The sequence below is a fragment of the Pinus tabuliformis genome, chromosome 8 (genome assembly GCF_031772625.1).
Source record: "Pinus tabuliformis cultivar Carrire ecotype Pingquan chromosome 8, CPIR1, whole genome shotgun sequence".
NCBI classification, from domain to species: domain Eukaryota; kingdom Viridiplantae; phylum Streptophyta; class Pinopsida; order Pinales; family Pinaceae; genus Pinus; species Pinus tabuliformis.
Genome location: NC_142294.1, coordinates 362,578,907 through 362,604,840, shown reverse-complemented (window position 1 = coordinate 362,604,840; position 25,934 = coordinate 362,578,907). Strand labels below are relative to the sequence as shown.

The following is a 25,934-nucleotide window of genomic DNA, read 5'->3' as shown; positions in this document are numbered from 1 at the left end:
AAAGCTAGGAGGTAAAACGAGTAAAAATTTGCAGTGACATATCCTTGAACCAAGAACTCATAATTTGACCTATAACTAGTCATTAGAAAGATAATTTCAAGCAAAAAAATCATTATCAAACTATAATTTTGATCAAAGGACAAAATTCTATGGAAATTCCCATTAAAAGTCACAGGTGACAAAAGGAGGTAAAATACATGCTTAATAAGTTGGGCTTATCAAGGGAATAACTTATATCCTTGCTAATAGAGCTGGACAAATAAGTAGTCAATATAAAATTATTAACAAAGAGAATGCAGTGATGAACCCATAATTTTGGACTAGAGTCAAAATTCCATGAGAATTGTAGAGAAAGCAGCAAGAAATATGAGGAATCAAAATCATGGGTTAACAGGTTAAACTTCTAGAGGGCATAACTCGCATCCTAGGTACCAGAATTACTCGTAGCCTAGGTATCAGAATTAAGTAAATGAATAGTCAATAGAAAGGTATTGATGAGAAGAATATTTTAACAACCCTAGTATTTGAATTTGGATAGAGATTGTGAATAGAATTGTCTTGGAAAGATATAGGGTCATGCAGAATTTTGCTAGGACTATGATCACTAGAGCATGGGTTTGAGTCGAGTATAGTGGATGATGGAGAATTGAAAGTGCCTAATATAAAGTTCCCTAATGAAGGAACTATATTAACATTATGACAATAAACGTGGTGGATATATATATATATATTTGGGCAACCATGACAAGATAATTTATACTATGGGATTGGATGAATTGATAACATGGTTAACATGACACTAGTTTTAGGTAAAAATATGATGGCAGTAGAAATATAAAATATAGGTAACTGGTAAGAAAAAAATGGACAAGGAGAAAGGTCATAGGGCATATTAGCCATTCTAGTTGAATTTTATGACATGCACGAAAATAAGAAGGATTTTTTTCTAAACCTTCTCCTACTAAGGAAATATGAAATATTATATCTGATGTCTATACATGTATAAATGTGATTATGAATATGTGCTTGGTAATTATACGCTAATTGATAATGTTATGTCATAGTATTTGCCATAGCTCTTGTGAGAAGCTAATCGTGGTTGTTGTGATGCAACTTCTAAGGACAACAACTGTAAATATGATATTATATAGTTTGAACACCTTACTCTTTTTGTGTTATGAATACATGAATTATGAATTGTAATTTGTAGGAATTAGATATCTATCGATAGCTTATAATTTTTTATGGGCATGTCTAATTTGTAATTAGCTATCATAAACTCAGGATTTGATCTGATAAATATAGCATTGAGAATGTTTTTTGGTGCTCTGAGATGAAAGGTCATGGTGGTATGGAAATTTATGTGGCCATGTAATCTCACATGGTAGATATTGGAGAGGCAACATGCATGGTTGCAAAGTAGGTTCATATACAGGATTATGTTAAGACATGATGGTTTTGAAACATGAATTGCATACATGAACGATAGTTAACAAGGTTTACATGGACTGAATACAAGAACATTATGTGGTGATTGTAGACATATTTTGTTGCAGGGATATCAATCGTGTAACCAATTTCCTAGCAGGGAATAATACGTACATTTGAAATACAACATATTTCTTAAAAGATTATACTAACTAATCGAAGGTTGATAACATATTCATGATAGGAATCGGATAAGTTAAATACAGGCTGAGACAGATATGGTAGCAAGATCAAATATAGGTTTTGTTGCTAGAATGTAAGTGGTATAACCAGGTATAGGTGGTATAATTGGGACATATATGATATACTAAATTTTCCATTGGTATATTACAGATTATTTGACAAAAATATACCATATTATAATAGAATGTGATCACAGGTACTGTTAGGACGTCACAAAACCTCACAAGAGGAGACAAGGTTATAATAGGTACATTAGAGTACTATAGGAAGATTGGTCACAGGTAGGTGACATGTCCTTTACAGGATTATGACAGATTTTTCACCAATGAGTGATAAGTTTACTACATGTTTTATAACATGGTTAAATATATGTTTCCACATGTTTGTCACATGTTAGTGATAGAGTAATGCCAGGTTATCATAGATTGTGTTGTAGGTGGATGATAATGTTATAACAAGTCATAACATGTCATCTAATAGGTTTTGTATACACATAGTAGTAGGTCTAAAATAGACCTTGTAACATGCATTATATACAGGTTATGACAAGTTTAAGGATAATTCATTACAAGTATGATGACATAAATAACATGTGTGATAACAAGTTGTAACAAATTTGATGCAACTGTTAGGCCCCTATACTACTAGTGTAACTCCTTATTGCTATTAGTACAACCCCTTATTATATTGTTGTATCCATGTAGTTCCCATATTGTTACTATTGTGCCCCATAGAAGCCCACTATTGTTATTATTGTGCCCTCACATTATTATTGTTATGTCGACTCTGATTATATTATGACCCCTTAGACTCCTATATATAGAAAGGAGGTCTTCTCATTTGTATCATCTAAGAATTGTTCATTTGTGTAATGTAAAGGAGGTTGCCCCCTCGAAGAGGCTGAATTCTAAGGCGTTTATCTCTCTTTTTATCTTTTTGTGAGCTAGTTTCATAACATTTGGTTTCAGAGCTTTGGATTCTAGGGTTTCGCTGCTCCAAATAGGTCATCATGGAATTTTTGCTATAACTTTTTTTTTTTTTTCTGCGATGTTTCAGAAGCGAAAAAAAAGAACCCATTTGAGACTAAATCGTGCTAAACCTCGAGTCCGAATTTCAGAGCTTTTCACGCCATATTTGTGGAGATATGATCTGAGGAAGTTGGTCTTTTTGCAGACTCCTAAATTACATTCCAAACAGGTGACCTTGGAAAAATAGTCATAACTTTTGTTTTCAGCATCAGATTGAAATTTCGTAAGAATTTGAATAAAGAGGACGGACTGTAGTTTCCTATATATATTTTTCAGATCCTAAGGTCAAAACAGTGACACGTGGCACTTCATACAAGTTCGCTCTTCTGAAAAGGTATATAATCAGGTCATCTTGGGAGATTGTGCATAACTCTTTCTTGGAGAATCTAAATTCAATCAGATTGGTGGCATTGGAAAGAGGACGCAAAGGGCTACTGCAGGTCGTAATTTCAGAACTTAAAGATTTGAAAGTACAGAGTTACAGTCATTTTAAGATCAAACTCCTAAAATCAAGAAAAAGCAAGATAAGGAAGTTTGATGGCAAGGATCCGGTAAATTGGATACTACAGATGGAGAAATATTTTGATCTACATGGTGTACCACTATTACAAAAGGTATGTATTGCATCTTCATATTTAGAACAAGATCAATTTTTATGGTATAAAGGGCTTTGTTCTCGTAAACAACTTGTTACGTGGTCAATTTTCACGGAGGAAATTATAGCACATTATGAGAATACAAAGAGCAACACCTTCTTTAGAGCAACACCACAACAATTGGAAGAAAAAAGAGAAAAAGGGCTTTGTTACAAAGTGGAAAGAAAAATTATGGCAACAAGGAATTCTATTCATCACAACTATAAATATGGAAGTGTTGTTTCTCCTAGCCTTCCACAACCTACAAGGGTTACACCACAACAATTGGAAGAAAAAAGAGAAAAAGGGCTTTGTTACAATTGTGATAGCAAATGCACTAAAGGTCATAAGTGTGCTGAGAAGAAATTATTTTACATAGAGTATGAAGAGGAGGAAGAAAATGATCAAGAAACATCAAAAGAAGAGGATATACGCCAAGACCCAACCCTAGAGAAAGAAGAAATGAATCTGACCATATCTTGTAAAGAATTGGCAAGAATTACCACTCCTCAAACTCTCAAGATAGAAGGACATATCAAGAAGAAAAAGGTTCAAGAAGTGAAAGATCACATCAAGAAGGAAGAAATGAATCCAACCATATCTTGTAATGCATTGACCGGAATTACCACTCCTCAAACTATCAAGATAGAAGGACATATCAAGAAGAAAAATGTTCAAGAAGTGAAAGATCACATTGAGCATCAAGAAATGAATCCGACCATATCTTGTAAAGCACTGGAAGAAATTACCACTCCTCAAACTCTCAAGATAGAAGGACATATCAGGAATAAAAATGTTTAAGCAGTGAAAGATCACATCGAGCATCAACAATAAGTTCTCCAACTTTTAAAGGATAATGCCACTTTGGTGCAAAATCGAATGAAACAACAGGTAGATCAACATTGTAGTGAAAAATGTTTTGATGTAGGTGATTTGGTATTTCTACTGCTACATCTCAAGCAAGCTATTTATGAGAAGGAAATGTTGGCAATAGTACATGCACTTCATAAATGGTGACCTTATCGAATGGGAAGACACTTCAAGGTAAAAATGGATCATGATAGTCTTAAATACTTTTTAGAACAACTATTATCTTTAGAAGAACAGAAAAAATGGGTCACAAATATGTTGGTTTATGACTTTGACATTATTTATAGAAAAGGGAAGCAAAATTTTGTTTCAGATGCACTCTCAAGAAAGGATGAGGATGTGGAAGCATTTTTTTGTGCTAGTTCTATTATCCAACCAGATTGGATAAATGAAGCAAGGGATGAATGGAAGAAGGACGAAAAAGTATGGCCACTCATTCAAAAGTTGCAGAAGATCCCAATTCAAACAATATTGCTAGAACTTGAAGAATAAGGAAAAATCATATTGGAACCTGGAGCAGTCACAGAAACAAGAACTCGACAGCTACAAAATCAATCAATTTCAGAGTATCTCATCAAGTGGAAGAACTTACCCATTGAAGATTCCACATGGGAGGACATGAATTTTATATAGAAGCATCAAGAACTACTCAAGTGTTGAGGACAACACTTTTTGAAGGAGAGGGGCATGTTAGGCCCCAATACTACTAGTGTAACTCCTTATTGTTATTAGTACAACCCCCTTATTATATTGTTGTACCCATGTAGTTCCCATATTGTTACTATTGTGCCCCATAGAAGCCCATTATTGTTATTATTGTGCCCTCACATTATTATTGTTATGTCGGCTCTGATTATATTATGACCCCTTACACTCTTATATATAGAAAGGAGGCCTTTTCATTTGTATCATCTAAGAATTGTTCATTTGTGTAATGTAAAGGAGGTCGCCCCCTCGAAGAGGCTAAATTCTAAGGCGTTTATCTCTCTTTTTTATCTTTTTGTGAGCTGGTTTCATAACAACAACTTTGGAAAAATCAACTTTTATATAAATCTAAACATGGTAGTATAAGCGAGGGAAATTGAAAAAGAAAAAATAACAGAAAAGGATATATATTTATTTGTACAAAATTGTATGTAAGGCCAGTGCTTGTAATTGAGGCACTTGGAAGCTAGCCATGACTATCACCTTTTGCATTACTTGGAATTTTATTTTTCATGATTTTTCATGATTTTTTATTTATTTATTATTTTGATTGTATGTATTGGTTGTTGATTTCTCTTATTGAAAAGGAAAATACATTATACGTATATGTTTGTATGCATACACTTGTATAAATAAGAATGAATTATTGTGTATATTAATGTTATTTTTTGGATGTCCTCTACGTGCAATGATGATGGCATTGAGGATGCATTCTAGTAAGCATAGGGAAAGGACCTCTAGATCTTGTTGATGTGCAAATGGCAGTGGAAGTGTGGATGTTGCCCCAAGATGAATCCATTCATGAAGACATGGAGTTGAAACTATAGATTGTGAACTTAAGCCACTTTCCATCAGCTGGTTTATATTATCAGTATAAGATGCACTGAGGACAATGCATAAAATAGGGAGGGGGGTGGGGGGAGGAATGTAATATCACCACCAATTTATGAGGTTGTAATTACATGTACTATGTTATTAGGATGGTGATCGAGGTGTATATTGTAGGCCTTCTTTCCTAAGTGTTTATGATATGTTGCGTGCAAGCCCATACAGGTATGTTATATATGTTGGTGTGGAGCATGATTATTTAGAGGTCTTTGTTTCAGCCGGATGTATACCCAAGGAAAATTGTACACCCCTCCACACGGGGGGGTGCTGGGGTTGCCTTGTAAAAGTATAGTAATTTCTAGTCAATCTGGGTCGTTCATTAGGCAGATGATCTGACGGTAGAATTTATGTTTAGTTTATGGTTTTTTGCCCTAGAAGGCAACCCCTCTCTTTGTATGAGGGTATTGTATTTTTTTTCTGTATAAAGACTAATTCTATTAAGAGAGGAAATGTATAGTACAAACAAGCTTGCATGCAAGCGAAGCAAAAAAGCGAGGGAGCCAAAGGAGATAGGCTCTCTACCTCATTCCTTAGAGACAGTCAAGGGACGGCCAATGAAAACACAAGAATACAAAAAGAAAGAACTAAGCAGAGAAAACTACCCTGAGGGGTCAGTTCCTGTCAGTTCCTCATTTCCTTTTTTCTTGCTTGCTTTAACCCACCTAGTGGAGTTTGGCTGAGTCATAACAAGTTGTATACTATTCTTCACTGGCGGCGGAATATCCTTATCAGAGTCTGAGGATGAAGAAAAATGAGTACGTTTCTGAGAAATCTGAGGGTCAGAGGGGATTGTCGAATTGACCGAGGGAGCGTCCATCGGAGTCTCTTCATTCTGCACATCTGCTACAGTTTCCTCCTCATCCGAGCTAGAGAAATCTAAATCATCCATACGACGGGGTGGCTCACAAGGATTCCAGCGCTTGGATTTGGGTTTGCGTTTCAGATTCTTCTTTTTGTCGAGGAACTGGGTGCAAGTACTCTGGAGGTGTCCCGCTTGATGACAATGACGGCAACGGAAGGCTGTATTCTCGTAATCCAAGGTTTGAGTCCAGTGGAAATCTCCAATCTTGAGATTGATCTGATCCGGCAGTCCTTTGCTGATATCTATTTCTGCACACAGTCTGCCATAGGTGTAGAGACCATTTTCCTTTCTTGAAGTATCTGTAGCTAGGTAGCGTCCCAAAGTGTTTCCAATGGCTAGGAAGACAGAGAAATGCCATAGATGTGCCGAAAGATTCGGGAGCCTGACCCAAATGGGAATCTTGGTGATGACGGCTGTAGAAGGGTCAAAGTCTGGAAACCAAGGGGTGAGAAAAAGCCCAGCTGAACCCCAGAACCAAGGGCCTCCCGTTAAGGCCTTCTGGTAATCTTCATTTGAGTCAAAAACCACAATGAAGAATCCTTTTGAACATAAGTAGATCTTGCTTTTTTTAGTCCAAGAGGTATGGATCCATTGGTATAGATCTGCTGTGCGAGGCCAAAGCCCATTAAATCTGCAAATGAGTGCGGATTCTGCAAATATTTGGTAGCGATTTTCAATCTCAGGATGAGAGCAATTGATGGAAGGAATTTCCTCTGATTTGTCTACCAGAAACGGTTTTGGAACCCCATTTGGTTGGGTTGCTTTCGAAGAGGTCTGAGGTTGGGCAGCGTCTTTGCAAGCTGCATCTTTATAAGAGAAAGAAGGGGCAGAGGAAGTCTACCCAAAGGAACCCCCTCTTAACCGAAAAGAAACCCCAATAGAAGCGTCCTTATGAATGCTGTAGAAGGAGAGAGGAAGGGGATTCATAAGTTGCTTACCCTGATATAGCAATCTGAGATAAGAGGAGGGGATCCTCAGCCAGCGTTCGAGTTTTTGCAGAAGATCCTGCACAAGATCTGTTGCGCGAACCCACTGCATCATCGTCTTGCTCAATAGTTTGATTTGGATCTGAAATGCATGTGTCTCTTTAGACAGATCTGGCTGGTTCAATGGAGGAACCTGCTTCCAACAAATCAGATTCGCCGGTCTTGGAGCATTGACTAAAGCTGGACGAGGAGCACAGTGGATGTGTGCTGCTAACCTTAATACATCTGCACGCATATCCGGCAAAAACAAGAAGCAGGTGCGCTGCTTGCTTACGGCAGATATGAGATCTGGAGCATTCCAGCCACAGAAAAGGGATGAGGTGGAGACAGTTATCCTTGGCTGAATCTTTGGCTCGTTGCTTCGGAAAATGAAATCGGCCCTGTGTGTCGCAGGAGAAAGGGGGCGGAGCGGTTCCCAGGCATCGCACGCTTTTTCTTTAGCTGCCCTTTTCTCCCATTTGATACTGCTCAGCGAAGCCGGCCTTTCTACGCGTTTCTGGAGGTGGCTGTCCCTGGCCTGTTCTGCAATGGGCATGAACGCTTCAATATCTTTGAATATTCCCTGGTTCAAAAACTCCCGACCTCCAAAGTCGAGATGCTTTGCAGGTGTGGGCGCGTGAAGGGGCAAAGTGCAGACCTGAGCACCATGCATTGAAACCTCCCGGCTTGGACTGCCCTTCCCGACATCTTGAGGATTGAAACCTAGGGTTGCAGAGGCAGCCATGGGCGCAGCGTCAATTCGAAATCCCGTATGAGGGTATTGTATTGAGGCTGTGGTATAGATGTATATTTCTCAGAGCAAGAAACAGATAGGTGAGACTGTGAGCGAAAAGAGAGGATATTACAACGGATCTGCTATAGGTTGTGTCTCTTCATTTTGTTGGATATTAAAAAGGAAGGAATGGATGTTTGGGGTGGATGTAGCCCAAACTGGGTGAACCACGTATATCTGTGTCTCTCTTGTTTTATGCATTTTTTGTGTTTATATTTCTGCAATATTTTATGTGTTCCATTGCTCTGTAATATATGATTTTCTAACAATATATTGTGGGGCCAACGTGGCCTTACATATGTGTCAGTGTTGGTTAAGTGGCTGGAGGGATCAAATTATAAATACAATATAATTTTTATATATTTTAATAATAATGAAAATGGATTGGCTGTAGAGCCCACTCCATGGTAAGAGTATGGGGGATCATGTGACTCCACGGTGACATAGGTAAATGGTGTTGGAAATAGATGTCAGTGAGAAAGGGAAACTGTGGCCCAAACTATTAGACACACATGGGCAGCAACATAATCTGAAAGATAAAACATGAGAATACATTTTTATTAACAAGATATATACATTTATAGTACATGGTTTGACCATTGGGTTCCACATCCGAAGGTCTCTTGGACTCCTTTTGTCTATTCAGCTTCCATAGTAACCCATTGAGGATTAGGTGTCCAACATTCCCCCCCTTAATCCAAAGGGTTATGTATGAGTCCAAGAAGAGAGCTGTAATGCAAAATGTGCAAAAATGCATGGCAGCACTAGGCTGAATGTGCTCTCTGAAATGTTGGTATAAAGGGCGGTGGTTTAAGGATGACCACCAACACTAGAATGCTTAGTTCAGTTCTCGGAACTCTTCCAAAACTGGCAAGAAGCTGAAGTCTTCTGTTAGAGGAAGTGCTCCTATTGTTTTGAAGAGGGAAACCTTCAACCATGAAAGGGAGGTCTCACCCCACATAAAAGGGAGAACTTCAACCTGAATAGGGAAGTCTCAACCTATGATGGTTTAAGGATGACCAACAACTCTGGAATTATTAATGCAATTCCTGGAACTCTTCCAAAACTGGCAAGAAGCTGAAGTCTTCTGCTAGAGGAAGTGTCCCCAATTATGTTCCTGGACTTCTTCTGAAACTGACAAGAAGTTGAAGTCTTCTGCTAGAGGAAGTGTCCCATATTACCAATTGAACGCATGCTCAGGGGCATCTTTGTCTCTGGCTACAACTCTGAACCGTGTGTGGCAGGTTGTGGCTCAAACTCGCTTGATGTGACTTTGAAGCTTGTAGATGACCATCATTTCCCCCCTGTTAAATACAAGGTGAGATGATGGAGAAAACTCAACTGCAAGACTGTTCAATACTTTGGAATAAGTTCTGACATGTGATTGGAATATCTTCTTCATTGTTGATGCCCATTGCTAAGAAGCGATCCATCCAAGATGAATCTTTATTCTTGTAGGACATTTGTTTCTGAAGCATCTGTGTGAAGAATGGGTGGTTTTATGACAATGTTTACATGGATGAAGATCAAAACAATGATCTTTCAGATGGCCAACTCGGTCACAATGTTGGCATTTCACAATCTTTTGTGGCTGTTGTTGCTGTGGAAGAGGGGCAGAGTCTGGAACAACTGGAGGTGAACTGTCATGAAGGAATCCAACACTCTGAAACTAAATGGGCTTTGACTAGTATGGAATATGAAAGGCCAAGTACTTCTCATATCCAAGACCAGTTCTGTGCTTGTTGTGGACACACTGTTCCCAAGCTCTGATGATGGGCTTGGAGAGTGCAGACTGAGTTGCTGCATCTGCATGTACAACTGCTTCTTTATGGGGTACTAAATCTGAACCAAATGTAACATTATTGACTTGCTTCTAATGGGTTGCAATCTCAATGTTCGAAATAGAAACATGTTCAGAATGATGACTCCTCTGTTTTAATTCTTCTTGCTATAGCTGAGATTCGAGCTGCAAAAAATCAATTTTCTCTTGTGCATTTTGTAGACAGACTTGAATGTCCGTGAGAGAAACTTTGCTAACTTTTAATGTATCATGATTAGTAGACAATATCAAATTTTTGAGGAACTCTAATACTTCATTTATTCTGGCCATTTTTTCTTCAATGTCAGATTTACACCTTAAAAACTGATCACAACTACTACTCAATGCAGAAAAGTAATACCCACTCACAGTACACAACAATATCCTTTATAAATGTGCAGCAAATGAATCAAGGAATCAATGCATATATATGTAGACAAAAACTATAATGAGTTTTAAATACAATGCCACAACTGGGGCAGCAACAACTGCAAACTTGCTTGGATCCTTCAAATACTCCTTCACTTTCAAAGCAGAAATGATGGTTATCAAAACTTCAACAATTATAGCACCATGTCATGGACAGTACTTGAATGCTCATATATAAATGCTTTGACTAGGGTACGAACAAATATTCTCTGATCTTGCCTCTTTCTTCAAAGAAAACAATCTGCCCTCATATATCACACAGAATTTATGGACAGCTAAGAGAGCATATGCCAAAATGAAATATGTATAAAGATTTTTTTTTTTGTTTAATAAGTACATAAACAAAATCTGATATATATATGCACTATCTATGATGGCATTAACTCACGGTTCACTTCAGCATTGGAGATACCAGATTTGAGTAAGTTACTAGTGGATTTTTGGCTACCTCTTCAACATATATCCGCACCTCAGTATAACCAACACATCCTCTTTTGAAATAGTGACCATGTTCAGAAAAGCCATGCAATAAGCATTTGGAGGTAGCTTAAAACAATCCTCCTCAAGCAAGGAATCTTTTATGGCCACAAAATTCCTTATAATTGAAATCTACTATATAGCAGAACCACACTTAGAAAAGTGATTATACAGTGGAACTTGGATAGTCAACTGAATAGCATATAATTTCTTGCACCAGTCATCAAATCTGCACTTCCATACCCACACAGCTTGGAAATTTATGACCGGTGGACTGATATCACGCTCTAACTCGGCTGTGTAGTACGTTCACTTTGGTTCTATGTGAAAAGAATGCGGCCCACCTCACTCAGGAACTCGACCTCTTAAGGCATGCACTCGGCCAGTAGAGAAGCAGGGACTTGTCCCTCTATTTCTTCATTCATCCCTCTCCACAATACATCGAGCCAGCAGAAGGATGTATGAACACGTCTTCATTCTGTCAATGGACTCGGCCAATGGTACTAAGGAATTCAACCCAATTTCAAAGAGGGAACTCCACCATTTTCATGATTAGGAAATTGAGCCCCTTCACTGTTCAATACATTAAATGCATGACCAATACAATGCAGTCAACTTGTAAATAACTTACTGCTTCAATGCATTTCTTAACATTCCTCCACGAATTCGACTTCAACGCATTTATCGCTGTCCACAATATTTCAATCCAGTATGCGAGCAGGAGCTTGACCTTCGTGGCAATAAAATTGTAGTTATCGAGAACATGGGAGCAACAGAGGACCAATTTGACAGTATAGATCTTTCAGACAATGAAATTGTTAAGCTGGAAAACTTTCCTTATCTGAAGTGTCTGACCACATTGTTAATAAATAACAATCATATTGCTCGCATCAACCCCAATCTTGGAGAATTTTTGCCAAAACTCCAGACACTAGTTCTTACAAATAACCGCCTTGTGAACTTGGTGGATCTTGATCCACTCACAGCTCTTGTGAATTTGTAGACACTTAGCCTGTTGGATAATATAGTTACAAAGAAACCAAACTATCGCCTGTATGTAATTAACAAGTTGAAGAAGCTGCGGTTGCTCGACTTTAGAAAAGTAAAGAGGAAGGAGAGGTTGGAAGCAGAAAAGTTGTTTGCATCAAAGGAAGCTGAAGAGGAGGCTAGGAAGGAACCTTTTTTTAAGAATCGTATAAGAGATTTTTTTTTTCAACATCAGCATCATTCACCATTCAATGCATACCATAACATGTCATAACGCAGTCTTACACATGGTCTAAATCAATTCATACAATATGGTGCATTGTGCACATAACAAGATTGTTTGCAGCAAAGCGTATGGACATAATGAATGAGTTTCGATCATCGTACGCATAGGGTTTTGAATGCACACTCCAACAGACTAACCTCCAGGTTCAACCAAATGCAGTGATGACCTTCAACACAGTTCACGCACCATTCTTCAAATAATTTAAGCTTTTCAACACATCAGGTTGCAATACAATGCCTCAACGCAAAAGAAATATGACCCCTTCAACACACAAAAAATAATTGCTCCAGAACTCATCACTGGCTTTCATAGCACGGTGTTTTGGTATCCAATGCAGAGCACAAATGCGGGATATTCAAGATTGCTTCAGTGGCTTGACGACATTCAACGCATAGTCATTCAAACGAGAGTGATTCTAGGCACTGTCAGTAATCGAAGGCTTGTAACGGTCCCTTTGTATAGCAGATGCAATAACATGAATTATGATTGATTACAGGGTAGAGAATCAACAGAGTATATGGGCAGAGATCCAGGCATTAGGCAGGCAGAGAGACAAATGATACCAGGAACGTTCGCGCTGACATTTTCTGCAACTAGAAGAGGCGGACAATGTAACTGTTATGACAGCGGACAGTGGGCAGCGTAGTTGTCTGACACACAAGACTGGAGTAACGGTGCGTAGAAATCAAATGAAATTGTGCCATTCAATGACAAGTCAGAGGTGCGTTTTTGCTAGGGCAGAGATGGCAGGTCTGAGCAAGGAGTGTTTTTAGAAGGTAGGTGAATAAAAATGGCGCTGGAGAAATAACAGGTTGCAGCTAAAATTTAGCTGAGAAAATATTCATGAAATGCAGAATTGATGGCAGAAATGATCTACACATAAAGGCCATAAAACAAATGGCTCATAGTAATTATGCAGGGCAGGAATATGCCTACTCTGATACCATGTTAAACACACATGGGCAGCAACATAATCTGAAAGATAAAACATGAGAATACATTTTTATTAACAAGAGATATAAATTTATAGTACATGGTTTGACCATTGGGTTCCACATCCCAAGGTCTCTTAGACTCCTTTTGTCTATTCAGCTTCCACACTAACCCATTGAGGATTAGGTGTCCAACACAAATGGCTTGAGGAGCGCCACTTCACACAGGAACCCATGTAGTGTGAAACTTTATGTGTGTTTGTGTGTGTACTTACGACTAAAATTATCATTATTCATTATCATTCTAATGATAATTTTCTTGGAGGGCGATGATGGTTTGGACTTCAGTCTCGAGAAACTAGTTGGTGAGCCCTAAGGTTGGGTTTTGGACCAACTAGGAGTTGTGGATGTTTCCTGAATAGACCTAGAACAACATAGTTGTTGGGTTAGCACCTTGGTAGTTGATGTTGGCGTAGAGGGTTCCTAGAGCCCTAGAGCAGCATGTTTGTTGGGTTAGTACCTCAGTAATTGGTTTGGAGGGTGTTTAGAGCCCTGTAGTAGCATCTTTGTTAGGTTGACACATTGGTGATTGACCTAGAGGATATATGGAGCCATGGAGTAGCATGGTTGTTGGATTGGAACCTTGGACATGGATGTATAGATGTTTTTGGTTACTCTTTCCTATGGAGTTGTAGCCTCGGATTGGGGTGACCCGTGGTTGGAATCTGTGAACCACATGGTCTATGGTAGGGCAGAAAGTGGAGAACCTATATCCAATAGGAATTTTATACAAATATGTATTCTTACTATATGCAATTTTAATTTATGCTTATGTACAGTGCTATGCTTGAAACCCTAGTTATAGGGTACTAAGCATTTATTTATGTGTCTTGATATATTTGTATGAATTCATATGTTTATTTGTGTAATATGGTTCTATGTCATATTGCAATAAGATTAATATGTTGTTAATTACTATAAACCCTATTTCTAGATTCTAAGCAATTGTGTGTTTTTTATGCATTATGATATTGTAACCTTAATTGGGTTGTGATATTATGAATATATACTTGTGTATTCCTTTGTGCGATATATTTATGTGCCAAGTTTAATAATCATGAGAAGTTTACTATAGACCCTAGTTTTAGGGATTATGTGCTTGGTGTGGTTAATTAGTCGTAATTTTCATTGTGAATTTGGGTGCATGAAAATATATGTGCCATGCTACAATTTACATGATAATTTTGTTATGAACCCTAAATCATGGCCTAGTAGTTACATATGAATGATTTAGTAAGCATAAGTTTAATATGATGCATCAAAACCTCAACTCTATTGTGCACTGCAACTATTTCCTACATCATAATTGATAAATTCAATGATAGGGTTTATACCAAATTTCTAAATTACAAGGATTCTAGCCATAAGCTAGGGTTTAATTTTGGAAAATCATAGATCAGGTACACTTATGCAAGAATAATGATAAATTGATTCACAAAATTGGGTTATGGTGATGTAGTGTTACATGGACAGAGGCCATGGATCTTAAATCAATGCTTCCTTAAATATAACCCATTTATTTCTCAAAAACGCCTCATCAGATAATTGTCTTAATGATTTTAGAATCAATATATCATCTCTATTTATTAATCCATTTATTAGTGATATTTTTACCATAGCCATATGTTCTTTCTCTATGGTTATAATTCTTTGATCAAAGGTCTTATTATCATTTTTTCATCTTTGTCCATCTTTGTTATTAAAACTTGAACGTATCTTGATTGCATATTCCTTGAATCTCAAGGACCATCTACAAAGTGAATGTTGACTTTGTAACTAGGCCATCCTATTTGAAGAATTTGCAATTGAGATAAGGATGACCATTATTAGCTGAGGTGGATATTTCATATTCCTCCTTGACTTTTTTTGTGTATGTTTGGTATGTTATATAATATCATATCAAAAATACTAACATGAGATATGTCCTCTATGTGTACTAGTATTCAATAGGGGAAAATAGGCTAGTCACATAGCATAATTATTTTGGACCACTTAAAAAGTCTAAAACTAAAACAAAAAAGTTATAAGATACTATATATAAAAACTATTATGGAATAATTTTCCTTCTATAGGACATGTCCTAATAGCCTTTAATTTCCAAAAATTACGAAACATCATAACAAAAATTTATTGAAAGAAAACTATTTAGTGGGTGAATTCACTTGGATTGTAATTGGTGGATTGGTGTCCTCTTCTAAGTCTATTGTTGACACCTAATCCTAAGGGATTTGGAAATTAGTGTAAATATTGTAAATAAAAAAATAAAGAACATGAAGAGACATTGGAAGATGAATCCCAATTGTCTCCCTTACCTTATATATATATTTACATATTCTCTTAATGAAAATAATCATTTCGTGGAGTTACCAATGCCTCACCTGACATGGTATCAGAGCTACATGTCCCAATTCAGCGATGAAACTATCGCTATTCCCTATCATTATTCTTTGTATCCTCTATCAATTTATTAATGAAAAATCTCTCTTTCTTTTCTTCGATTCATGAAGCGTGAATCCCTACGTGAAAAATGGTTTTTTTGTTGCATTGAAAGGGTCGTGATTGTTGCTTTTAATGGTATATGTGTGAGGTATCTTTGGAATGGTGAGGGAACGGTGCATTGAAGACTATAAAATACCATGTCTTAACTATTGCATTGAGTTCTGAACACTGGTGTAAACTCCTACAACGTTGTTCGAAATGTTGGTTGAAATCATGACTGTGCACTAGTTATGATGGTCATGGCTTGCATATAGTGCATTGGTTTGTTTGCTAATGGTGTTTGTTGAAGACTCTTGTGCATGTCTGGGTATCATATGGTGCAAGCCGTGAATCTAATTTGTATGTCATATGCGAGTTCATGGGGGATTCACTCAATGAACCTCTAACTTATCATGTGTGTTTGTGGCATCCTATACGATACCCTTAATTTGACTACATTTTGGAAAATACCTCTAAAAATCACAATATTTAACCCCCTACTAATACGAACCCAATACACCTTCCCAATTTAAAAAACCCATACTTTCACTAGATATTGTAGGTATCCATTTTTTTGATTAACATTTTTTATACCCCTTTATATTTTTTGCGTTAATTTTGAGCTCCATTTTTTTATACCTATCAATATAAAAACCATTTACCCCCTATATATCCCCCAATATATTATGTCATTTTTTCCTCAATATATATCTCCTAATATAACACACGTGGTATGGTATTGCTCCCCTAGTGAAGCCCCTATGTGCAAGTTGCACTGTTCATGCGATGGTTGTAATGTTGTTAGTCAAGTTGTTGAATGTGAATTAAATTCTCTGCATTGAATTTTTTTTGGAAGTCTGTGCATTATGAATGTGTTATATGTTGGTTAATATTCTTTGATATCATAAGTTGGTGTTCATTAAACAATAAAGCTCAATTATATTTTCTCTAAATTATATTCATATGTGTGGGCATTTGAACATATTATATTAAACCAGTTTGTTATATAAATAAAAGGTATCAAGAACAAAAAGGAAAAGATTAAGGATTGAAACCGTTGTCATTCACAAAATTGTCAATAGATAACTCATCTTGAAATGCATTCACTCATCTCCGTAGTTGGAGTAGTTCTCTCTGGCAAAGATAACTACCAGGAATGGTCCAGCAGATAAAGCACACACTCATTTTTAATGAGTTGTGGAGAGTTTGTGAAGTAGAAGCAAATAATCCACCTTAGAAGCCCACTTTGGACAAAGAGCTCGCCATATAGGAGAACAAGAACAGCAAGGATTATGCCTTAATTTCAACATTAGTCAATGAAGAGTTGATTCATTATATTATGTCATTTACAAATGGTTTTGAAGCCTTACAGAAGATGAATTTTTTTATATGACTCACACGCTGAGATTGAATTTCTCTAATTAATGTTCAAACTATTTAATTTAGAATTAAAGTATGATTATCTCCTTGCCTTAGCCTCTGAAATAAGATCCATTATGCATTATGTTATCACAAAATCAGTGTACTAAGGGCTGGTACTTAGCAAGATTTCATGAAACTGTTTCAGACCAGGCTTTAGACTAAGGTTTAGCCTCCTTAGTTCGAGAGGGCTCTCTCACAGATTTTTGATATGCATTAAGGGCAAGAAAAGATGGCTAACTCTTTTAAACAACACATGAAAAATAAGATGGTTGGACAAATATCAAATTAGTCTTCATTGGCCTTATGGAGTCTCACCCATTTCAGTAAACAAAAGCACTGTCTTTTCATGGAAGTCAAGGCTCTTTACATCAGATGTTCAAACATACTTTACGTAAACCACAGATTGCCAAGCATACAGGAAGTCAGAGCATTAAACATGAATTCTGAGTGATTATGCTGTAACAATACTGTAAAAAGAACACTAAGAGAATAAACCACCATACATTTGAACAATATGATCTATTGAGAATCTTGAGAAGAAACAACAGCTGTTTTTCTATTACTGTAATAAGTCTTTTACATCAGCCAAAATGAAACTCTGTTTTTTCATAAATCTCCCAACCCCTATTACATCCTAATTTGATCCATTTATAGGAATACGTTCTTCCCTCTCTAGAGCGAGCTCGAAGGCCCTATTAACTACTCCTACATGCTATTTAACTAATTCATTAATTACAAAGTGCTGAACTGTAATTACACAAAATCCTAATCAAACTAAAACACTAATTCCATTCTCCTCGTATGCTTGATTCTTCTTGGATCCTTGACAGCTGTCCTCCTTCAGTTAGGCTGAGATGGCTGAGCTAAAGATGCAAGGAACGCTGACTTTGGATACCTGTTAGCGCTGATGAATCATTTATCATCAGGATCGAAACACCTATTTTTAAGGTCCCTGTCTCCTACCATCCTTCGAAAGTTCAACAACATGTCCCAGCTCTTTTAATAACCCCAGGTATGGAATGCTGCCATGTTTCTGATGTGCTGTAGGTGATATTGATAGACAGGTGTCTCTCTTCCACAAATCCCGCTCACAGTATCACAATAGCTGCTCTGCGTTTCTTGCTGTAACCTTTGCTTGTGTACTGGTTGGTTTACCATTACCGCAGGTAGTGACAATTTTACCAGAATCTAGTGGACCAACAGGAAGTTCATTAGTAGAAACAGAACCTTCTAACATTGCACCCTGTGTATTTTCCAAGTACTTCTTGCTTTTATTTCCAACAATACCAACATATTAACAAAACTGAGGCAATTACTGTTGCACCTGCAGCAACACCAAAGAGCACTAAACCATGTTGCTTGCTGGAACCATGTCCTATTCGAAGATGGCAAAATCTTCCAGCTCAATAGATGATAAGTTCCAAAGGCATCACGAAGATAAATTTGATGTCCATTTAAAAGGGAGATGATTGTCTCTGCAGTACTGTTTGTCATATGATTACTAGTGTTGGCTAGCAAAACAGCGCATTCAATCTGTAATGTATCTCCTCTGTTTCTGACATTCAGCATATTAACCAGTGTTTGCTAATCAACAGCAATTCCAGTTTCCGTGCCATATCCTCTTTGAATTCATTCACAAGAGACCCAGAAGTCTTAGAATTAACAATCATGGACATGCATAGTTCTATTCCTCCAATTTCCCGATACACTCCTTTGTTTATTGCTGATGGAGGTAAAGCAGGTGGAACTACATATGCTTACTCACCAGAAATAGTTTTTATAGCCTTCAGAGACACGGTGATAAAGCACCTTCATTCGCTCAAACGAATTTATGGTCCAGATCCATCATATCCTGACATTTGCTTTCCTGGTGTGCCTGGGCAAAAATACGAAAACCTCAGTCATCCAAGAGCTCCACAAGTATATACTAAGCCAAAGCTACATTTAAAAAGCACGGATGTCTTATGGCTCAACCGTCAACTGCAACTTTCACACCACCATCTAGAAATTTTGGCTTTTTAATTGAAAAATCTGCTGATACTTCCCCGTCGCCATTGCCACTGCCGATATCTGCATTTTCTTTGTAAGCATCCACATGAACACCTAAAACAACCCTGCTAGAAGGATCGGGGTTCCTAGGCCATGCAGCATCCCATTCTAAAGCTTTGGCAGCGCTGCAAACCACACTAGGGCCTCCAGGTACAGTCAAGCGTGCAGCATTCTGAGGAAAGAATCTTTCAAATATCATCCTGTAGTAGTATGCCTCCTTTTTCGTGGGTGTATTCTCAGGGTAAATGTACTTTGCATTTGCCATCATCATATTGGTAACATGATTTGCAGCATGCTCTTTCAAACCATCAATCCAACTATAACCAACACCATCGCTGAATTGCTCTTTTTGCCTGTACAAAATATGCTTTGGTAGATAAGGATTCTCCACGTCGTCAAATGCCTTGCGAAGGATCCACTTCTCAATGCGCCCAAGATCAGGCCGCACCATTTTCCACTCTGGATCAATTCCCATGGAAATATTGATAAACTCCTTATCTAGAAACGGCACACGAGCCTCAACACCCATGCTGCTGCTTACTTATTAGTTCTTAGGCAGTCATATAGATGAAGAGACTTTATCTTTTGACATGTTTCACGATGTAGCTCCTCTTTGAAGTATTCCCACGCGATTCTGATTCTCTCAATTTTATAACCTCCTCCCAAAGCGACTTCTCGTTCCAGATATGCACAATAGGTCTCAAACACACTAACAGTTACCAGTTTGTATTTGGAGTAGTAATTCAGGATCATACTGCGACAATCTGATCAAGGCGGAATTACCTTAAATAATACGAACACCTTTCCGGCAACGATAAGCAAATTTCGACCATGTGTCTCTGTCTTTTGTCGGTGGCAGAGCTAATGAACGAACAGCTAATATCGTTTGCCACATTTCAATCCCGGTGTCACTAATAATGGCGGCCTTGTGGCAATCAAATCCTTATAAAGACCACTTGACACTTGGCATTTAATCACTGCATTCCATAAGAGAAAATTCTAATGCTGATATTGTCAAACAGTTTACGCGCATTCTCCATGCTACTGCACATAAAAATCAGGAGTAATTTTAATGTTTTGACCAAGTTCAACATTACGTGGGCATGGATCCACACTTGCAATTTCCTGTGCCAGAGAAAGATTTGCTGAGCCTGAGGATAACGCACGTTCACGGACATGGCAATGTAGAGCATCCATTCGTGCCTCATGATCAAATGTGCAGCCTTCCAAGAGGCCACGAATTCTGCGGTTCTGAATATTAAGATAATGCCAAACTGGATCTGACTCGGGCTCCAACTCCAGTAAAAACCTGATGGTATTCTCAAACTAAGTGGACAAGATACATCAGATGCAACAGGCAGGGTATTTACTAATTTCATCCATTGCAGAGACCAGCATTTCATCAAAGGATAGAGGCAAAGAAGAAATAGCAAACGCTGATCCACTGCGTTCAAGAATAGATACTGGCACCCAATATTCATCATTGACAATATCTGATGTAATCGTTTTCATCCAAGAGCAGAGCCTCAATATGAACACCTTCATAACTTCGGTTCGTAATGCAAACAATGTTTGCACTGCATTCAAGGGTGCGCAGTCCTTCCCTTAGTTTCATAAACAGATATAATGTCCTGTACCATTCCAGCAACTTCCTCCAAGGAATGATTTGAATTCTTTACGTCACTAAGGCCGTCTTCAAAGGAATTTTGTCTAGCAGTCTTTTCATGTTTCACTGAACCAAGAGCGCCATTTGTTGAACCTACCTTAGCAAACTTCCCATTGAATAACGAAAGAGCTGATCTCCAAAATGTTGGTACATGGTGCACAATGACAGATGTAAGCCTACGAATGAGTCTTCCTCTGAAAGCATCTGCTTCTTCACCAGTCACTTCTTTAATATGAGACTTCCCTCTTATATCATTATCACCCAACAGAAGGGAATAATCTATTGAAGACTGCACAAACTCTTATTTGATTTACCCAGAAGATTGGCCACTAAACCATAGACACTGTTTTGCAACTGCTAATGAGAACATTAAACCAATACAAGTATACTTCAATTTAACTATCAGCTTTATACACAATCAATCCACTCAAATCATTTTTTCGGTGCAGGGAGGAGCAAAGGATCTGGATTTCTCTTGAAGTTCATAACGACCGACATTTTCCTTTGTTTGCCAATTACAAAAGCTTCACGCTGGCTTGTCATTTGGGTGTAAGGTACAGGAGTAGTCGAGGTGAATATACTACTTGCCACATGCCATGCTGTGTCCAGAGCCCATTCTAATAACTGATTAACACCCATCACATGTACATTAGCAAAATATTCTCCTTTCTCAACCGCTTTAAGAAACCATGATAATGCTTTCGCATGGTCACTGGGAACCCCCTTCAAACCAAAGTAATGGAATACACCAACTTTATACATTACCACTGCATTCCCTTTTGGGCCTTTGCATCACTCTGCTCATCATCTAAATTTAGTATATGAACCTTCTACTGAAAACCCAAGCAAATCCCTAATTTCGTAGCGCGCTACGGAATCACTTGAAGCATGTTGCGCTGCGAAACTATTAAAAGAGGATTCATGCGCTGCAAAAACACCGTGTCCCTAAGCTAGGCTAAAAAATTTTGGCAACATAATTTTCAGTGATAACACATTATATAGAATCCAGTGGTGTTAAAATGGATGTTCCTCTCACAACTTTTGTCAAGTCACTGTATCCCACTTAATCCCATTATCTTGAGTCATTATAAGCTAGTGGAAAACTTAAGGATATTTCCTTTGACTCTCTTGTGGAGAATTTTGATGAAAGAGAGAAATATTTTGGGAAGAATAAGACAATTGATCAGTCCCCTAAACAAGTTGTGTGCATTGCATAGAAAGATAGGAATCAGACACATGATTGTTTTAGAGGAAGAGGTGGCTGGAGAGGATTTGGAAGGAAGAATAATAGAGGCGGGTGGGAGAAAGACCTAATATTCATTGAATATGGTACAATAGAAATGGACATGATGCTTCCACATATAAGCTCTCATGGGACACGATTAGACAGGAAATGGATTAAGAGAAAGGAAAATCATTAGATAAAGGGAAATGTAAAGCATCCAAATCTACTTATTATATTGTGACACATTGCAATATTGAAGTAACTACTTATTTAATGTGTCACTTCCTTCATTGAAATATGCACGATTACTTGATACAGGAGCAGCTTACCACATGAATTTTAGAAGATTTTTCTTTGAAATATTCATTGGCAATGTTGATCGAGAAATCTACTTTGTAAATAAGTCAAAACTCAACCCATCAAGGCTTGGCACCATCAAACTCAAATTTCCTAGCGTCCCATACTTTCTTCTACATGATTTTTTATACCTTATAGAGTTGCAGAGAAACTTATTGACTTTGGTTCACATCCGTCAGCAAGGACACTCCATACATATGTTTGATGGTGAGGTTGAGGTCAAAAAAGAATTAGAAAAGACACTTATAATGATTGGGATAGAAGAAGAAATACTTTTGAAGCTGCAAGGAACCTATGCTCATGTACAAATATTTACATTTAGTTCTCAACTTGATGAAGGTACACTACCATCTAGTGTCTTATGGCATGCTAGATTTGGACATATGAATTATGACAATTTGCATTTACTGAAGAGAAATGGTTTTATTGGTTTACCTACCATTCCTATGAGACTTAAGCAATGTGACGCTTGTATCTTAGGAAAACGCAACAGACAGTATTTTCATGATTCTCATTCTAGAGAACATAGAAATCTTGAACTCATTCATTACGACTTATATGGCCCCATGTACGTTTATTTTGAAAATGGTAATAAATACATGTTGACATTTATTGATGACTACACCAGAATGTGATGGGTATATCTATTGAAGAATAAATCTAAAGCTTTTGAAAGTTTCAAAAAAAATTCATGCATGGATTGAAGATGATAAACAATCTCATATTGGCTATATTCGTAACTATAATGGAAAATAATATAGTTCAAATAAATTTTAAAGCTATCTTCGCAAGGCATGGGATAAAACATTAAACAAAAGTGCCTTATAATACCCAACATAACGATGTTGTTGAAATAATGAACAGGACGATCTTAAATATGGTACGTTCAATGATGTTTTTCAAAAATGTAAAGCTGATGTTTTGGGATGATGTAGTTCTATGTGTTTTGTATATTAAGAATAGGTGTCCATTTCATGCTCTCAAAAAAAAGTCTCCCTATGAAATGTGGTATGGCCACATTCCTTTGGTGAGACATCTCATGGTTTTTGGTTCCACTTGTTATGCCTTGATACCCAAGGAATAGTGTTAGGTCCCTATAATACTAGTGGTTCCCCCATTACTATTGTCATTGTAGCCCTTATTTTTATTGTTGTGCACCTATTGTCCCCATGTTGTTATTATTGTACACCATAGAAACCCACTATTGTTATTTTTGTGCCCTTATATTATTATTGTTATGTTGGCTTTGATCATATTGTGACCCCTTAGACTCCTATATATAGAAAGGAGGTTTTGTCATTTGTGTCATCGAAGAATTGTTCATTTGTGTAATGTAAAGGAGGTTTCACCCTTGAAGAGGCTGATTTCTAAGTCATTGATCTATCTCTTCTATCCTTTTGTGAGCTGGTTTCATAACATTTGGTATGATAGGTTTGGATTCTAGTGTTTTGATGCTACAAAACAAGACATTGTGGAGTTTTCACTATAACCTTTTTTCTGTGATGTTTCAAATGATAAAAAAAAAACCCATTTGAACCTAAATATCAATGATCCTCGGCTATAAATTTCAGATCTTGTATCACTATATTTTCGGAGATATGATCCAAGGAAGTTAGGGTGTTTGCAGGCTCCCGAATTACATCCCAAAAATATGACCTTGGGAAAATCATCGTAACTTTCTTTCTGAGTATCAGATTGCAATTTCGTAAGAGTTTATAGAAAGAGGACGAAATTTAGTTCTCTTTGTATCATTTGCAGGTCTGACGGTTGAAACAATGAGACATGAAACTTCATAGAAGTTTTCTCTATTGAAAAAGTGTATAATTAGGTCATCTTGAGAGATTGGCCATAACACTTTCTTGGAGAATCCAATATCGATCAAACTGGTGGCATTAGAAAGCGCCTATAGGGCTACCACACTTCACAATTTCAGACCTTGGAGATCCAGAATTTCATAGATACATCAGATATAATATCGAGCTCCTACAAAGTGAAAAAAAGTGTGTAGTTTTTTTAAAATTTTGCATAAGTTTGGTTTAAAAAATTAGTTTGAAGGAATTCAAAGGGAATTGTGAAGCATAATTACCATTAATTTATGCCTTGAATAGAGAAAATGGAAACACCTAGTAAGAAACCTGAAAGCTCTAGCATGACTCATGAAGAAGGGGAAGAAATGCAACATGATATATCAAAATTATGAGACCAAGTGCAATAAAATTCACTCTCACAAAAAGTAACGGAAGCTAAGATGGATAGTTTAAAGAAAGGCATAGAATCTAAGATGAATGACATGGAAGCTAATATGGATGGTGTGGAAGCTAATATGTATGGTTTAAAGAAAGGCGTGGAAGCTAAGATGGATGGTTTAGAAGAAAAACTTAAAGGCAACATGGAAGAATTGAAGACAAATTTGACAAAGTTTCTATAAGAAATGCTTGCTAATGGTGAAAGGGTAGTAAAGGAAACTCGTGATGAGAAAAAAATAAATGTTAATCATAATTTCATAGACTCTAGCGATAGATCAAAGACTCATCATGTTCCAAAGATCTATATGAGGAAGTTTGATGGCAAGGATCTCATAACATGGATACTACAGATGGAGCAACATTTCGATCTCCATAATGTACAAAACACACAAAAGGTACGCATTGAAAATTTATATTTGGAACCAAATCAGTTTGTATGGTATTGATGGCTTTTCTCTCATAAACAAATTGTAACTTGGGTAACTTTTACGGATGAAATGATAGCACATTATGAGGATAAAAAAAGCAACACTTTTTTTATCCAATTGATAAATCTCAAACAAAAGGGTTCAATGATGGAGCACATTGAGGACTTCCAAAAATTGAATATAAGGGTAAAATATATTCCATAGGAGCATAGGATTGATGTGTTCATAGGGAATCTAAAGTATAACATCCAACATGAGGTTCGCCTTTGGGAACCTGATTCATTTGAGAAGGTATTCAGGTTGGCAAGAAAAATGGAAAGAAAAATTATGGTAACGAGGAAGCCTACCAATCACAACCATAAAGATGGAAGTGTTGTTGCCATTAGCCTTCCACAACCTACAAGGTTGAAACCACAACAATTGGAAGAAAAAATAGCAAAAGGGCTTTGTTACAGTGGTAATAACAAATACACTAAAGGTCATAAGTGTGGTGAAAAGAAATTATTTTACATAGATTGTGAAGAGGAGGAAGAAAAGGAACAATAAACGTCAAAAGAATAGGATATACACACACCAAGAACAAACCCTAGAGAAAGAAGAAATGAATCCAACCATATCTTGTAATGCGTTGGCCGAAATTACCACTCCTCAAACTA

The 25,934-nt window shown here is 37.2% G+C and overlaps 2 pseudogenes; one reads left to right on the top strand and one right to left on the bottom strand.

The window, feature by feature from the left end:
- The first annotated feature begins 11,791 nt into the window (after positions 1 to 11,791).
- LOC149235626 (U2 small nuclear ribonucleoprotein A' pseudogene) lies at positions 11,792 to 12,403 on the top strand (annotated as a pseudogene).
- A 6,873-nt stretch (positions 12,404 to 19,276) lies between these two features.
- On the bottom strand, positions 19,277 to 19,885 carry LOC149235625 (asparagine synthetase [glutamine-hydrolyzing] pseudogene; annotated as a pseudogene).
- Positions 19,886 to 25,934: the final 6,049 nt, after the last annotated feature.